Source organism: Ixodes scapularis, unplaced genomic scaffold (assembly GCF_016920785.2).
Source record: "Ixodes scapularis isolate PalLabHiFi unplaced genomic scaffold, ASM1692078v2 PGA_scaffold1__304_contigs__length_218370807, whole genome shotgun sequence".
NCBI classification, from domain to species: domain Eukaryota; kingdom Metazoa; phylum Arthropoda; class Arachnida; order Ixodida; family Ixodidae; genus Ixodes; species Ixodes scapularis.
Window position 1 is genome coordinate 161917195 of NW_024609846.1, and position 17294 is coordinate 161934488.

The following is a 17294-nucleotide window of genomic DNA, read 5'->3' on the forward strand; positions in this document are numbered from 1 at the left end:
CTGTCGCTCTCAGCACGCCGATGTTGCCATCAGTAACCAATTTTTCCAGTGTCACGTAGCAAGCAATTTCCTCCCCTGGATTTTATTGCGACTTTGAAATTTGCTTGGACCTAAGTGTTCTGATGGCCTTAGATCGCAATGGGTCCGACGCATGGACATAATACTCTCGAAGCTACAATCGCTCGACCTTGTGTGGTGGAGCTAGCACTCCTACCGTATTATAGGTTTTTGTAGCACATAGTGTCAACAGTAGTGCCCTTTTCTTCCTGAGGTCCTGCACATCATTCTTCTTGAACAAAAAGTTCAAGCGTTAAACCCGGACTAACCACGGTTTACTGTCGAAGTCTTCAATTATGCCTTGCAGTGCTGCCATTGTTGAAATGATGTGGAACTTCCCACGTGCAGTCGTGGTCTGCCCTCATCACCAATATTCGGTCGTCAGTAATCAGGAGCCGATTACCTAAGGGATAATCATGAAGGTTTATTGCGGCTCCGTCATGGAAACAGCCCCGGATTGTACAATGCCGAATGTCCTCGCTCGTGCTGGCCCGCCTTTTGCACAGTTCACAAGTAAAGAGGGTGAAGCCTGCAGTTTGATCAGTGTCATGCAGAACATAAGAAATTCAATGGGACTCTTCCTATTAATCATAATTAAAGTTTCCGAGTCCCGAACGTGATTGAGTGTACGTTATACGCAGACGAAAGATCTCAACACAAAACCTGGGTTTCTTTCGGTAAACCTCAATGTGCCGAAATATTAAAAAAAAAAGAAAGCGAAAAGATATAGCAATCAGCAAATGCACACGAATTCTTCGAGCAATCACTATTCGATTCGAATTCGAAACTCGAATCTTTGCCACCAATATTAATTGATAGGGTTCCCCGCTGTCGATAAATAGCTACACATGCCGAAGATTAAGCCGCGAGTTTGTTGTATCAAAACCAAAAAATATAAAAAAAATACCGACATAAAGTTTTACTTGATTTACAAAAAAAAAAAATTAATATCTTAATTTAAGGCTTGATAATTTGCTGCACCAGGACACAGCTCCCATCGAATGTCGGCGAGGCTTCTTTCTTCGGAACCACAGCCCTATCTCGTTTCCGAGCGCAGGGCCAGGGTGTTTTTTAAACAATAAAGATTGTTCTATTCTATTATATTCTGTTTTATTTTCGATAAGGAGGAGTTCCTATGTCTCCGGGTTTGACGAACTGCCCCATGCCCATCTTTCTTCAACAGGAGTCTCGATAAATTGCGAGTTTTCTTCCCACACCAAAAATTGATACCGAAAGCACCGAATTTGTGGAAATTGTCGGACCCATAAAAAAAAAACACCTCCGTATTTAAAATAAAAATAAACCCCGAAAACACAAAACCTTAGTTCAACTGTCATCATACAAATACAATGATAAGGGCGGTCCCCACACGCAGTGGAGCGCAGATACAGCGCTGTTCACGGGTCGTCAGCTACTTATCGTCTGCCATAAACAACATATTTAACGTTCCGATACCAATCTGGTGAACGCTCCCGTCAGCTCTCGCTTAGGACAACGTGAGCGCTGTGCTTAGAGCGCTCCGATGTATGTGTGAACAGACCTTAACGATAGAGCGTACGAAACGAGAGCGCCGACGTGAGAGCGCGCGACACGAGAGTGCGCAGCATTCAATGCGTCAAGTTCTGCAAACTCGATGCAATAAACCCTCTTCACAAATTCAGTGTCATATAGTAGCTCAAATATCAGTTCAAATTTGTGTACGATATTCATGTTTAAAATATTGTATATACTAGTCAACGACAAACGTACGTAAGTTTCAGTGTTCTTCGCTTCACAAATATTTGTCTATTTGTTTCAACGTCGATTGTGTCAAGAAGCTGCCAAAAGTTAACGGTCAGCTAGAACGATACTTTTGCATTATGTACCAACTAGCTCAACATCAGCCTGTTATTAGAGAGTTTTAGGGAACCGGAACAAAATACGATCGATAAACAAAAACGATCGATACCTTGGATCGGGCGTGTGGACCGATCGTGTGCCCTGAAACGGCTTTGGGGGAACCGTATTTGCAGACGATAGCAGACGATCGGTACAGGTCGCGCCCCCTGGCGACGGAAACCTGCATGCGCCTCATCGAGAAAAGACAAATTTGCGTGTGTTTGTACAAATCGCAGAAACTCAAGCAAATAAAGATCGCGCCCTAAATATATAGAGAACCTAGAATATTGTATACCTACTTATAGTTCGTCTCGTTTTTTTACTGGAATGAATGCGCTTCCGTAATACAAAACCTGGCGCACCACGGCGTGTCGCCCCTAGCACAGCGAAGTTCTAAAATGTTCCTCTGCTAAAGAAGCAGACGAGCTTTCCGACAACAATGGCGCTCGATCTTTTTGACCATGACTTGGAGTTAGCTCTATTCAGCGAAAGCAATTTAGAAAAAGTGATTTTGAACGACTGTCTGCGCACTAAGTGTGGCGTGAGTCTCTTTTGAACTTCCCGCTTTCTATAAGCGAGGCGCGCACGCGCGTGCCGTGGGGCCCGTGACTTGTGCGGGGGCACGAGGGAATAAACATTCTTTTTGGTTTGCCGTGACACGGAGTCAGTCGTATTTGTTTTGGGTGCCACCGAGCACCGATACACTAAGAGAAGGTGCTTGTTGGCGGCAAGGCATAGGACGTTCAACTTGGCGTAGCTTTTGAGTAGACAAAAAAATTTTGATACCAGGAATGATGTGCGGATACCACGAATGATGTGCCAGCGTACTTTGGTTTTTTTTTTTCTTTCAGTTTACCAGATTTATATACTTGGGGAATAAAATAATGCCTCGACCGTACATGGTAACTTGTTTTCTAATAAATCATGCGTTCTCAGCGGGCAAGCTTCGGTGTTTTACATCAACGAAATATGATATTTACACCAACCACGTCCTGATATGCTGAAACGTTGCCAAAAGCAAACTTGATTTGGCACAAGAACACGCTCGCGCGCGCTTATCATCAACATTCGAAGTCGTCTGCTAGCGATCCTGTCTCTTTCCCTCGAGGCCCAATGCAGGACCGAGTATTAAGAAAGCTATGGACAAATAAAACTAGAAATATTAAATCTCGAAGCAAATACAAAAATAACCAAAATATACTCACTTTTTCGAATTGATGCGGTGATATTTCTTGTACAAAGCTAATTCAATTCAATTTTCAATTCAATTTTCAATTTAATTCAATTTTTATTTTAAGATCAAGTCATACAAAATAAAGAGCTAGCCCACAAACGCAGCATTCTGCTTGTATATGGGGCCAGGCGACCGATTACAATACATGTTGTTAAAAAAAAAAAAAGAAAACACTCCGCAGCACAAAAAAAAAATGAAAGGAACACAAAATTAGCAGCACAAATAAATACAAAAAGGAACACTTTAGAGCATGAAATATAGGTGTTTATAGCCAAGTCTACTCACGCAACCATGAAATAAAAGTACGAAATATCTCCAACGGTTAGGCTACGATATCTACAGCTCAGATGCTTGACACTAATTACTTAGTTTCCTTTTTAGTACCTATAGTGGATTCTATATTCATAAGGGACTCTGGGAATTCGTTACTTTCCATACAGTGTGTATATTTTTGAAATGACGTATCCTTCAGTACGTCTTATATCTCTATTTTTATTTACGAGGAGGTCAATCCGTTCCTTCGCTCCTCGCAACGATAAGTTCTTTTTCAACGCTACGTCATTCCAAAGTGCTGGAGCGAAAAAGGAGTAGCGCCTAGCACCTCCCGAAGTAGAAAGATGTTTTCTACTACTGTAAACCGCTTGCGAGGAGGAGGCGGAGGGACGGAGGTAGATGCGGCGCTCATGTTGCTCTCTTACGGTACAGATAGCAGACGTTCACGGTCGTACGCCCGCGTACCGATCGTTGCGCCGTGTACGGTACGACCGCGAAGAAAATATAAAGGAAAACCTGTAACTTTACTGCTGTGCACTTATTAAAATTATCACCCAATATTCAAAGGGCTCGTTTTATAGGATATATGTGATTAGCATTTGTACAGAAATTTTTAATTCATGGAACATTTTGAAACTAAAAAGTATCCAGAGCCTTGATGCAGAAGGCTGTTGCACACTCTGTCGCACACTCTGTTGCCACTACATATAATCCTCAGTCATAATCATAACAGCAGCTGTAAAAAACGGGTAATAAGTGCTCAAAAGGCACATCCAATGTTTGTATAAAAAAAAAAAAAAACTTATAATATGTAAAAAAAAAAAAAGTGTGTCTGGGCCAGCGGGATTCAAACTCTCCACTACCGGTCCTGTACGAGCTCAAGAAATCGGCGCTCCAATCTACTGAGCTACCGAGCAGACGACTTTTCACTGCGCAAAACACCAATTTATTTCTATTGAAAAAGTCCTGTTGCGTTTTGTTCTTTATTCTTTTTCTTTTTTGCTGACTCAAACTTTATGGACTTGCTCTCACACATGGCGCTCCTGCCAGGCACTGCCACGATTTATTTTATTCATGTTTGGAGCCACGGCACGCTCTCTCCACCAGCCAAATAGCCGTTTTGCCAACCTAGCGAGACTGTCCATGTCGGCCATTGGTCGTGCCGGTCGTGCCTTACGGTTCCACCAGCGCATTACGGTAAGATTGCAGAAGACAGGCGCATGCGCAGTTCGTACCGGAGGGCCCATCGTACCGTATCGGATGTGCAAAAACGGTTCCCTAAAACTCTCTATAAGAAACTACCGCTCGGTTCGAGGCGCTTATACTCCGTTTCAAACATAGCGTGCAACGTAGTCAAAGCTAGCGCGCCGGTTGGCACAGCCGACCGCGACTACGTTCGCTCCACAGAATAGTGCGGCCTTTGAAAAAAAAAAAAGTCGAAAAGTGTACATTTTTGTAGCTAGTAACTAATAGTGGCGTTATGATTTCGAGGGAACACCGATTCTATTTCAATAAAAAGGAAAAGAAAATGTAAACTACTCCAAATTATTTTCCGTTTTCGTTCGTGCGGCACTCGCACTCGCTTCGGGTTTTCGGGTTGTGCGGCTGCCCCTGCCTCGCCGGTTTCGTGAAGATGGCGTCTTACGCGGGAAGCTTTCTTTTCCTGCTCGGATATTTTCGAAGATTTGTTGTGTGAAGATCTCGAAAAAGTGCAAGCACGTGATCGCCAACGTGTACGCGAGTTCAAGAACGTGTTTCCCGGAGACGTCGGTCCGTGAGGTCCTGGAGACGGTCAGTAACGACACCGGAGTGTCTGGCAAGGTGGCGTCCCCGATGCGAAGACCTCGGAACGTGAAAGTTCCGAGCACGCGGACAGTGTTGTGAACTGCCACCTGTTATTTCTGGTGTTGAAATCGGCCTTATGGCTTCAAAGTGAAACAAGCCTTAAGAAGGAACTGTGTCGGTGATGAATCGTGCCTACGGCTCCGTCTGCTTGCGGGACCTTACAGCAGGCGGTGCCCGTCATTGCATTCCGAAGCGTCTGGGTTCTTCTGCCTGCGGGACCGTAACCTTGGTCGACTCCGTCTGCCTGAGGCACCTTAACCTTGGTCGGCTAAGTAAACGACGCACATGCCCGTGCCTGTATTCCGAGGCCCCTGCTTTCCTCAAAAAGGAAACAACACTCGATCCTGATCTCGAGTGCCGTGTGTTGTGTACGCGTCTATTGTGAATCACTCCCGGTTCATGGGGGCGCCCGCACCAGAGCACGGAGATACTGCCGTCTGGATGACTTCTTCCATACACCGGCGAGTATTCCGACTCTGAAGGAAACTTCCATGAAGTCACGTCACGTGAGGGAATGCCAAGCCGTCTGACCAATGGCAGTGCGGTCCCCTAATCACAGTATTCGTTATATAAAGGACCGTCCACCACACTCTCAAGGTACTCTCTGATTTTCACGCTACCATGTAAATAAACGGCTTTAAATAGAGACGCCCTGGATCTCGACCGTTCTTCCGGTTTGACGAGGCCGGCGCAAGTTCAAGCGGAACACCAGCCCCTAGTCTAACTTCTTATAAATAAGAATCGACAAGAAAAGAGGAATTGAAATATGCATTTCCGCAATACGCACAAGTTTGCACAAAAAATTGGTCGAGAAAGAAGAAAAAAAAAAAAAAAAACCTTTGCGCCCTAAGTGGATTTGAACCACCGCCACCGAGACGTCGGCATCGTCAGTGCAGCGCCTTGTACCACTCGTCCACGAAATCTTCAGTACTTCAGTAGCTTTCCCAGCGTTGCACGAGATGTTTGAAACGGAGTATAGTTGAGTAATACTCTCGATACATTTGTTTGCATTTTATTGCAATGATCTGTCTGGGCTTGCCGAGGCTGAGCACTTTAATTCTTTACGTGACACCCTCAAAATTGTAGTGCATAGAACATTGTAAGACTCGTCGTGGTGACATCGATTAACAATATAGCGAACTGACGTCCGGAATATTCAGTCCGCATCGGTGCTCGTCTTAAAATATTGCTTCACCAGGCATGAAAGGCTGCCATTATCAAGTACATATTACATATACTTAGATAGTTACCGAAGTGGCCAGTCAGAATTTCGGAAAGGGTCTTTTGTTGGGACAATTGTGTGCGTGTCTTTTTTTAGAAATTGCGCCCAGAATATATGAATATGATAATATCTTGCATCTTCATGATAAAATATCGTCTTATATTTTACCAGCCAAACTTTATTTCAGGGTATTTGCTGCCGATTCCAAGCAGCAACTTGAAAATGTCTCCAAAAGAAAAACGAAGGCGTGGCCATCATCAGACTTTGCTGCCAATTAGAAACAGATAGCCCAATTTAGCTATTAATATCCCAATCGACTGACCATGTCACAATATGGAATAGGGGAGGTAAAGAAAAAGACACTTAAAACAGCTTACGTGTAGAAATGCGAAAGCATTCCTACAAGTAGCGCGCCACGCATTCCTTTGGCACAGTGCGCTCTGGCGGTGGCATCACGCTCCCCAACGCGCACGCGCGGCGCCCCGCTTGCTTCACGGCTTCCGTGACGAAGCATCTGCGTTGCTGTGTTTTTCTTTGTGTTTTATTTCTGAGACGCGTCCGCCTTGACCTTGAGCACCTCCGCCGGCTTCACGGCTTCCGTGACGCATCATATGCGTTGCTGTGCTTTTATTTGTGTTTTATTTCTGAGGAGCGTCCGCCTTGACCTTGAGAGCACCCGCCGGCTTCACGGCTTCCGTAACGAAGCATCGGCGTTGCTGTGCTTTTCTTTGTGTTTTATTTCTGAGACGCGTCCGCCTTGACCTTGAGCACCTCCGCCGGCTTCACGGCTTCCGTGACGCACCATATGCGTTGCTGTGCTTTTATTTGTGTTTTATTTCTGAGGAGCGTCCGCCTTGACCTTGAGAGCACCCGCCGGCTTCACGGCTTCCGTAACGAAGCATCTGCGTTGCTGTGCTTTTCTTTGAGTTTTATTTCTGAGACCCGTCTGCCTTGACCTTGAGCACCTCCGCCGGCTTCATGGCTTCCGTGACGCACCATATGCGTTGCTGTGCTTTTATTTGTGTTTTATTTCTGAGGAGCGTCCGCCTTGACCTTGAGAGCACCCGCCGGCTTCACGGCTTCCGTGACGAAGCATCTGCGTTGCTGTGCTTTTTTTTGTGTTTTATTTCTGAGACGCGTGCGCCTTGACCTTGAGCACCTCCGCCGGCTTCACGGCTTCCGTGACGCACCATATGCGTTGCTGTGCTTTTCTTTGTGTTTTATTTCTGAGGAGCGTCCGCCTTGACCTTGAGAGCACCCGCCGGCTTCACGGCTTCCGTGATGAAGCATCTGCGTTGCTGTGCTTTTCTTTGTGTTTTATTTCTGAGACGCGTCCGCCTTGACCTTGAGCACCTCCGCCGGCTTCACGGCTTCCGTGATGCACCATATGCGTTGCTGTGCTTTTCTTTGTGTTTTATTTCTGAGGAGCGTCCTCCTTGATCTTGAGAGCACCCGCCGGCTTCACGGCTTCCGTGACGAAGCGTCTGCGTTGCTGTGCTTTTCCTTGTGTTTTATTTCTGAGGAGCGCCCGCCTTGACCTTGAGAGCACCTGCCGGCTTCACGGCTTCCGTGACGAAGCATCTGCGTTGCTGTGCTTTTCTTTGTGTTTTATTTCTGAGGAGCGTCCGCCTTCAGATTGAAAGCACCCACCGGCTTCATGGCTTCCGTGACGAAGCATTTGCGTTGCTGTGCTTTTCTTTAAGTTTTATTCCTGAGGTACGTCGGTTTTGGCCTCGAGCGGCGCGTGCTTAATGACATATCTTTATTGCCATCTTTCGAGCACAGCGCGGTCGCCGCCTTTTCGCGTCATTGGACATGAAGGCTTTAGCCTTAAATTCCTGTTCGAAATCATCGCGTGCAAGATGGTCTTAGGAAGAACTGTGCACCGCGATAAATATTGGTGGCTATGGTTCGATTCGATCATCTTTCCAAGGTTTTGTACTATTTTAACCTGCATGTAACCGCTATTGCAAGCAAAAGAAAAAAAAATATATTGATCGCGCTACTACAATTTATTTATCGGCCCCGGTAGCGCTGTCGTGGCGCGTGCAATACGGTCTTAGTGCCCTCATCTCGCGAGCTCTAATCGCATGTGCTCTCTTTTTGCTGCGCTCTCGAGGTGCTTTCCTAAACCAATACTATTTAATATTCGCCCAGACAACACAGCGCAGAGCATAATAATAAAAAAAGAATAAGTGACGATACAGTTTTCATTTAGATTCTAACTTTAAACCGCAACTTTCGTATCTTAACACAGTCGGCTGGCTACCTAGTCAGCCTTCTGAGGAAATCATCGAGACGGTTTCATCACGTCCCTTCCAACACTTTACTTCTGCGGTTGCCAGTTTTAAGTCGCTGTACGTTTTGGACTTTACTCCGCTGCTTCATAAGTGACTGGAAGCTGACTCATTTTTACCCAATTGATGTTCTTGTCATTACAGGGGATTTTAACTCAGAAATAGTGTAGCCTGTTTTCCTTGCACACTGTCATTTTCGTGGCGTCATAATTTTTCAAAACGACATCGGTGATTTTGATGACGTTATGTACCAATTTGTACCTTCATGAATCCTTGACAAAGCAAAATGCAAGACAACTATGCTCGACCTTTTTTTTTTAAATTTAAAAACCGGAACTTGTGACGGGGACCGTTTATATGAATCAATTGAGTGATTCCGTCTACATTAAAGTCGAGTCTTCAATCCCAACACGTTATTTATTTGTTCAGGCAGAAACAATCTCCAACTACTCTAGGGAAAACATCAAGGCAATCATTATGAAGTTATTGATTTTTTTTGTTGTTAAAATCACTTTCGAGGAGGATTTGACTACAAATAAGGAAATGAAAACTGGGTGATGCTTAAGTATACATTCCTTGATTTACGCGCAAATTTTTTAAGATAAACATTTACACGTAGTTGATGCCTGTAGTTTCCAACTCGTTTAAAAAGATTGCTGGAAAAAATGGTCTTTTTTGTGCACTAAAAACGTTCCTAGTCGCCGTTTTAGGGTCCATTTACCAAAATAGTTAGTCACTTTGTAAACAATAATATAAAAATAAAAGCTGAAAAAAGTTTTTGAATTGTTTCTTTTATAAGATACGAAAACAAAATCTAATAAACTTTTGGTTTACTAAAAACCAGAAAAAAAAATAAAATAAAGGATTCTGTCAGCATGACTGATCCTCAGGATATCGTTTACCACCCGCCGTCTCTTGTCAGCTGTTTCGTATTTTTCTTGTTAATTTTTTTGTTGTATTTTTTCAATGAAATACATCCTGCTATTATTACGGCTCAGAATAGAGGACCTGTATGCGTAAAGGTACCCCTCTTCGATTGAATACAAATCACCTAGATGAAACCGCTTAAAAAGTTCAAGAACTAACGAAATGAGACAGATCAATATAGCGACAGAAGGTATTTGGAAATTTATATCAAGCTCACCTTCAAACTCGGATTGTGGTTTTTATTTAGTATCCTCCAAACTACTTAAGACTAGACGTGAATTATCCTGTGTACTTCTATTTTGTATCAATAAAGACATTGTACCGGCAGACCGGCGAATAGCGATGGTTGTCCAGATTTCTAAAGATGGTTCCATAATAATAAAAAAGCTGTATCATACAGATTCACCAGTTAATGCATATATTGTTATGGGGTACAGGACCTGTATCCAAACTGTGTGCCCGAATACATACCAGACCTGTATTCATAAAAGACCTGCATGCGTACTGGTTTTCCTATATTAATACAGAACCTGTAGGCATAAAGGTTTTCCTCTATTATTAACACGGGACCTTTACGCGTAGAGGACCTGTATCCACACAAATACGCCTCTTAAAGGAGGACCAGCAGAAATATTCTTCAGCCTGGCGGAAAGTCCTCCTCGCCCTCTTTCTTCTTGTATTGTAGCACGGCGAGGCGAGGCGAAAGGTCTCCTTTTGCGCCGGCTTCTTCTGAGAGGATAAGCCGAGAAAATCCCCATTCTGAGCGACGGGCGATGGGTGCGGCAGCAGCGACCTCGTGACTTAGAGGTAGCTTCAGCTCCTATCGCGTAATCTGCCCCATTTTTTGGCGCTCACCAAGCCTAGCCCCTCGGGTGTAGGTTTTACGGAGCTGCAAGGCTGCGCCCGCGCAGTCACCGAATTTCCGCTGTCGAAGGTCTTTAGTTTAGCCCGTGGCAAAGTAAACGCATACTTGAGAGCTGCGATGCATCCCCGCACCCATTGAAGGAACGTTTCATAGATATTTTCGGTTGATCAAGGAGCTCAAAACACATGCGCGAGAAGTGGTGACTTGAATATGTAAGGATGACTCACATCTTCACAAAACGTTCCATCTTGAAAAAAACGGCTTATCACGCTCTAACCTGCCTCAAATTGGGATCGATGGAGAAGAGAACGATGTACCAGGCGCGGGCATCTTCTAGAAGGTCTCTGTTTTCTAGCAGCGAGCACAAACATTGTGTGCGTAACTCACACTATATGATGGCCAACGAATGTATGTGACATTTATATTTACGCATCCCAGCAACCACATGAGGTGAGAAGGCAGCTATGGTGTGTGTCGATACTAAAAAGTTCTAGTGGATCGTCTTTAGCTCTTGGATAACCGCACCCTACAACAATTTATAAGCTATAACCTTTCTGTGAGCATTCTTGATCGAGTGCGGCTATCGAAGCGTCTGATGTTATAGTTCAACGTTGCTTAAATCGGCGCTATAGCACGTGCTGCCACTTTAAAGTATTTCTGAGGCATTAAAAACAAAAAATAAAAAATCAACTGTAGCCTTTTTTTAACATAATACGCGTTTGTAATTTGTCTGTGCAACCACATTTTAGTTAGCACGGACAAACTATTGCCGGTCTTTCTGATTTTGTTGTTTAGAAATAAATTATATTTAGAAAACTGTCAATGCAACTATCCAACCTAGGTGGCAGAGCTCAGTGCTAGACAATACATGTTGCTGGGCAGAAATAGTAAAAAGCGCCGATGTCGCGTTCGGGCTAAAAGTGCCACGTAATGCACGCGTACCACTACAAGTGCGTCCGGACATTTCACCAAACGCCGTTTCATCGAATGCCGTTTCATTGAATGCCGTTTCATCGAAGCCGTTTCATCGAACGCCGTTTCATCGAACGCCGTTTCATAGAAGCCGTTTCATCAAACGCCTTTTCATCGAACAATGTTACAGTCTGTAATACTTTGGAATTTACTTTAATTTTTATACACAACTTCATCTCATTCTCTCGTTTTTTTTCTTTTGTTTCTGCTTTTATATCACTGGGTGCAGTGGCGAGATAAGTTCCATCGTGAACATATCCTGCTTCGAGAAGAAAGCCTCCATGAAACAATGACCCCTCTCCATGTCACATGAAACAATTAATAATGAGGCAAAAACAGAAAGCACAGACGCTTAAAAGTGTTTTAAGTGTCTGTCCTTTATTTGCAGCGTCATGGTTTCAGCCATGTATGTACATGAGTAAGGCTTTTCAGTAAGTCGCATACCCAATTGTTTTTATTTCTTTTTATGCCAATTGCTTTTATTTTTAGTAATTTGACACCACCTTCAAAACAATTTCTCAAGTGACTACCTTAGTCTTAACAAATGCAAGGTGAAACATCTATAAAGCACTGTTATGCCCCAAAACTCGGTACAGAGCCATAACTGAGAAATTCGATGAAACGGCCGTTGGCGATTCGATAAAATGGCGTTCGATGAAACGGCGTTCGATTAAACGGCGTTCGATGAAGTGTCCGTTCATTCGGTGAAACGGCTTTCGATGAAATGGCGAAAAAGTGAGGTTCAGGCTTGGTCGGAGATGGCTACGGTTACACACGTACGCTTTTTCAGTTCTATCTCGCAGAAATAAGCTTCTTGCTCAAATAAACAGGGGCATCTGACTTTTCGCTCATCTTGGCCTTTTGCGCGACTGTTAACAAGTTCTAAAACAGACAAAGCAAAAGTGATTTAATTAGATCAGGATTATAGGTTGAGCGAAATATTTACAAAGTTCAAGGTTCCCTGAGTCGTCTTTTGTATTCAATTCCCCCTCCCCTCACCACCACTTCCTTCCTCTAAATAAACAACGTAGATTATTTTATGAACCACCAATAATAGAGCGTACTCACAAAAGGTCTATTTGGCGTAAGAAAGGCCTTGTTTAAATGTTCGAGCAATGAACTTGTTTTCTTACTGTGCGTGACACAGCTAGCACGAAACACAATATTGACATTTTTACGCAAGGGCCATGCAGAATTTAGTGTATAAGAACAAATTGATGCCTCGTAAGTTGGTGCCCAACGGAAGCACTCTTTACCGAATTGCTTGTTTAAAAATAACAACTTTTCAAACATAAAAATAAAACAAAATAACACCACTTTTTGGGGGCCCCTAAATTTACTGATTTACTATGTTAGCGTTAATTGTGCAGCGGTATGCGTACATTACGCGACAGTGTTAGCGCAAACACGACATCGCGCTTTTTGCTATTTTCCCCAGCAGTGTATCGACTCGCACTAAAATCTACCGCTTAGGTTGGATACTCGCATTAACAGTTTCCTAAACATCGTTCTCTTCGAACAAAAAAAAAAGTGGGAAACACCGGTGATAGTTTGTGCTAACTGCGTAGCGTAGGGTACCTAAAAGTTTTCTTACAATGTTAAATACAATTCTGTGTCACGTTAAAAAAAAATTGTCTGCTTTTGCCTTAGTTTCTTTGAGACACCGCAAATACTTCGAAGTGGCGGTCCGTGCTATGGTACCGATACAAGCAACGTTGAACCATAACACGACACGCTAGACTCGTGAAAAAGGGTTTTAATATTGTCTTTTCGCTCCATAGCCGCACTCGATGAAGAATGTAAACAGCGAGTCTAGCTTACATTTCGTTGTGGGGTACGGACCGTATACGGTTATCTAAGTGGCTAAAAGCGACCCACTAAAACTTTCTAAAATTGACATCCACCCTTGATGCCCTCTCACCTCAGGTGCTTGTTGGGAATGTGTAAATATGAATTTCATACATTTTGCTGGCCATCATGTTCTGCGAGTTAGGCACACAACAGGGCATTTTAGTAAATCGTTTTCAAAGGCCCGCTGCCACTTCAGGCGCGCGCTTCAGAGAATGCATCGAAGTGGCAGCGCGAGCTCCCGCTAAATATAGCGTGGCCTGAAAACATAGTCTGCTAAAGTTCTTCAATAATTTGTGCTCGCTCCTAGAAAACAAAGACCTTCTAGAAGATGCCCGCGCCTGGTACATCGTTTTCTTTTCCATCGATCCCAATTTGAGGCAGGTTTGCGCGTGATAAGCCGTTTTTTCTTGAAGATGGAATGTTTTGTGAAGATGTGAGTCATCCTTACATATTCAAGTCACCACTTCTCGCGCATGTGTTTTGAGCTCCTTGATCAACCGAAAATATCTATGAAACGTTCCTTCAATGGGTGCGGGGATGCATCGCAGCTCTCAAGTATGCGTTTACTTTGCCACGGGCTAAACTAAAGACCTTCGAAAGCGGCAATTCGGTGACTGCGCGGGCGCAGCCTTGCAGCTCCGTAAAACCGACACCCGAGGAGCTAGGCTTGGTGAGCGCCAAAAAATGGGGCAGATTACGCGATAGGAGCTGAAGCTACCTCTAACTCACGAGGTCGCTGCTGCCGCACCCATCGCCCGTCGCTCAGAATGAGGATTTTCTCGGCTTATCCTCTCAGAAGAAGCCGGCGCAAAAGGAGACCTTTCCCCTCTCCTCGCCGTGCTACAATACAAGAAGAAAGAGGGCGAGGAGGACTTTCCGCCAGGCTGAAGAATATTTCTGCTGGTCCTCCTTTAAGAAGATGGCGTAGAAGTTACTTAGCTGAAACCGCTGAAAAAGGTCTACAACTGATGAAAGAAAAGGACTTGTCAATAAGAAATAGCACAACAACAACAAAAAAGAGATCTTTACAAATCTCTGTATTGCGAAACTAGAGCCCAGGTCTTGAGTAGGAGGAGAGGAGGTTACGGAGGGGTGGGTATGCCCCACTTCCTCCTCCTCCTCCTCCTTTTTATTTCCTCCTCCTCTTCATCCTCTTCCCTCCTCCTCTCCCTGTAACTGGCGCGTGTACTCGCGCTTGGCCCGTGTGACGGGCACAAAAGGGATGCTAGGTCACAGCCACAGCGCCTTGCGCGCTGGTGCTCGCACGAGTCTACGAGACAAGAGCTGGGGCAAAAAGGGCTAGGTCTGGCAGATTAGACGTTTCAAGTTAGCATGCCATTCTGAAATCTCCAGACGTCCTTTTCTCGGTTACTTTAGTAACGACGAGGATTAATTGGTGACATGCGTGCGCGCTAAAGAACCAGGGGGTCAAGATGGGTTCCCGACCGCCTAAGTTTGAAGAAACGACAAGCAGCTGGAGAACGTACCGTATCCGCCTGGAAGCCTACTTCGAAGGGCATGGCGTCACGGGCACTGTGAAACGTCGGGCGCTCCTGGTGTACTCACTGAGCGACAATGTCGTGCGAATCCTGCACGGGTGCTGTCAGTCAGAGGCCATCAACAGCCTAACTCTCGAGGTTGTCGTGAGTCACCTCGAGGAATGCTACAATATTCAAGCCAACGAGATTTCAACTCGCTACTAGTTTTTACAAGTTCGCAAGAGGAAGCGGAGTACATTCGGGACTTCATCGTAGACCTGCCGCGTCTCGCCATGGATTGCAATTTTGGTGAGACCCTTAAACGGATGCTGCGAGACCAAATTGTCTGTGGCCTGTGGGATGATGACGCACGGCGATTCTTCCTTACTCGTGAGACGTTGAGCCTAGAGGAGCGGAAGAATTTGCAATTTTGTCCGAGGCTGCCCAGGAAAGCGTCGAGGCGATGCAGAAGACAGCTTCGTAAGAAGGGGCGGGTGGCTCGCACTTCGTCCGAACTCGTCGGAGTAATCAGGGGCCTAACAGACGAGGCAACACCGCAGCAGGTACACGTGCCACTTGCTGTAGGTGTGGGAGCAATCACTCAGCGCACGATTGTTGGCACCGCGGAACGGTGTGCCACAAGTGTAAAAAGGAGGTCCACCTGGCGGAAACGTGCATATCCGGTCGCACCAACCAGCAAAAACATACGCGCTGGATGTCTCTGACGAGGAAGCGAACTGGGAAGAATCGCTTTCAGACCTGGTTGCACACAGTTCAGCCAGCAGAGACGTGTTTCAACCGATGGGAGCGGATTTGATTTGGGAAGGCAGGAAGCTACGAATGCTTGTTGAAAATGGTTCACCAGTGAGCGTGATACCCATGAGCGTCTTCAAAAAGCATCGCAAGTGGTGGCCCAGAGTGGAGAAGAGTTCCCTTCGTCTTTCGTGCTTCGTCGGGCCGCTACCGGTTGTTGGCAGAAATGCCATGAAAGTACAACAAGGTCAAGAACTAATAAAGAGCGCGTTGGTCATCGTGGACTGCCAATAACCTCTACGGTGTGGCCGGAACAGAATTTAGGCATTCCACAATGCTGGTGTGTCTCTTCTAGATGTAGGAACGGGTGTCAATGTTGCCATTTTGCACGTTGAAGGTTCCGCGACAAAAATCCTGGAGTAATTTGCAGACATCGTCGAAGAGAAGCTGGGCTGCTGCTGCTGCAAAAAAAGAAAGACGCAATGCCCCGTTTCTTTAAGGCTCAACCGGTGCCATGCGCACTTCGAGAGAAAGTGTTAGTACAAATTAATTGCCCAGTAAAGAGGGGAGTGCTCTCTCCGTTCCGCACTTCAAAGTGGGCCACACCTATCTTGTTGATGGGAAAGAAAAACGGTGACATAAGGCTTTGTGGAGATTTTAGGGTGGCGGTAAATCTGGAGACACACTTGGAGTGCTATCCTTTGCCTAAGATTGATGATACCTTTGCGTCGCTCTGCGGAGGAAAGGTCTTCATCACATTGTATTTACGCAACGCGTACAACCAGCTTCCTTTCGACGTGGAGGCTCGGAAGATGGCAGTGCTGAACACACACCGGGGACCGTACTGCGATAACCGCCTGGCCTTCTGCATCGTGTCCTCCCCAGTTCTGTTTGAACGGCGCATTGAATCGCTCCTGCAGCGACTGCCCCGTGTTAAGGTATACTTGAAGATATATCATTGTCGCCGAGAAAAAAGATGACGCATCGACGCTCCAACAGGTGTTTCAGCAACTCGGGACAATAGACTCAAGCTCAGCCAAGGTAAGTGTTGGTTCCGAGAGAAACATGTGTCGCAGAGCAAGTGGCCTCCGTGTCATCCGCAAGCGCAACCTTTGCTGCCCTCAAGGGAGCCACTGGCGTGGCCAGCAGCGACCATTCCCTGGTCAAGAACCCATATCGACCATGCGGGGTCAGTCGACGGACAAATGCTGCTAATTGTAGTACACAGCTGCTATATGTAGATAGGCTGTTGCAGTGAAGATTGCTACTTCAGAACAGACCGTTTAGGTAATTCGAGGATAAGTTCATTGGACGACCCTTTGAAGACCTCATATCCCAAAACGGCGTGCGACAATTTCGTACTGCACCCTATTACACACAGTCGAATGGACTCGCCGAACAGGCAGTGCGCATGGTGAAGTCGGCGTTGAAAAAGATTTCCGGCAAATACCTACAAATAAGGCTGGACCGCTGGTCCCTTTCATACCAGCGAAAACTCAACAGTACGTCAGGCAAACCTTCTGGAGAACCCTTCGTAGGACGCCAGATACGTTCCAGATTGGACCTCCTTAACCCTACGCGGCTGGAGAAAAAAGGACAACAATCTCAGAACATTGCTGACAATCTACTTGAACGAGGAAAA

The 17294-nt window shown here is 45.3% G+C and overlaps 1 pseudogene; it reads left to right on the forward strand.

Moving 5' to 3' along the window:
* The window catches only part of LOC121835857, a 177008-nt pseudogene that overhangs the window by 100609 nt on the left and 59105 nt on the right, over positions 1-17294 (forward strand).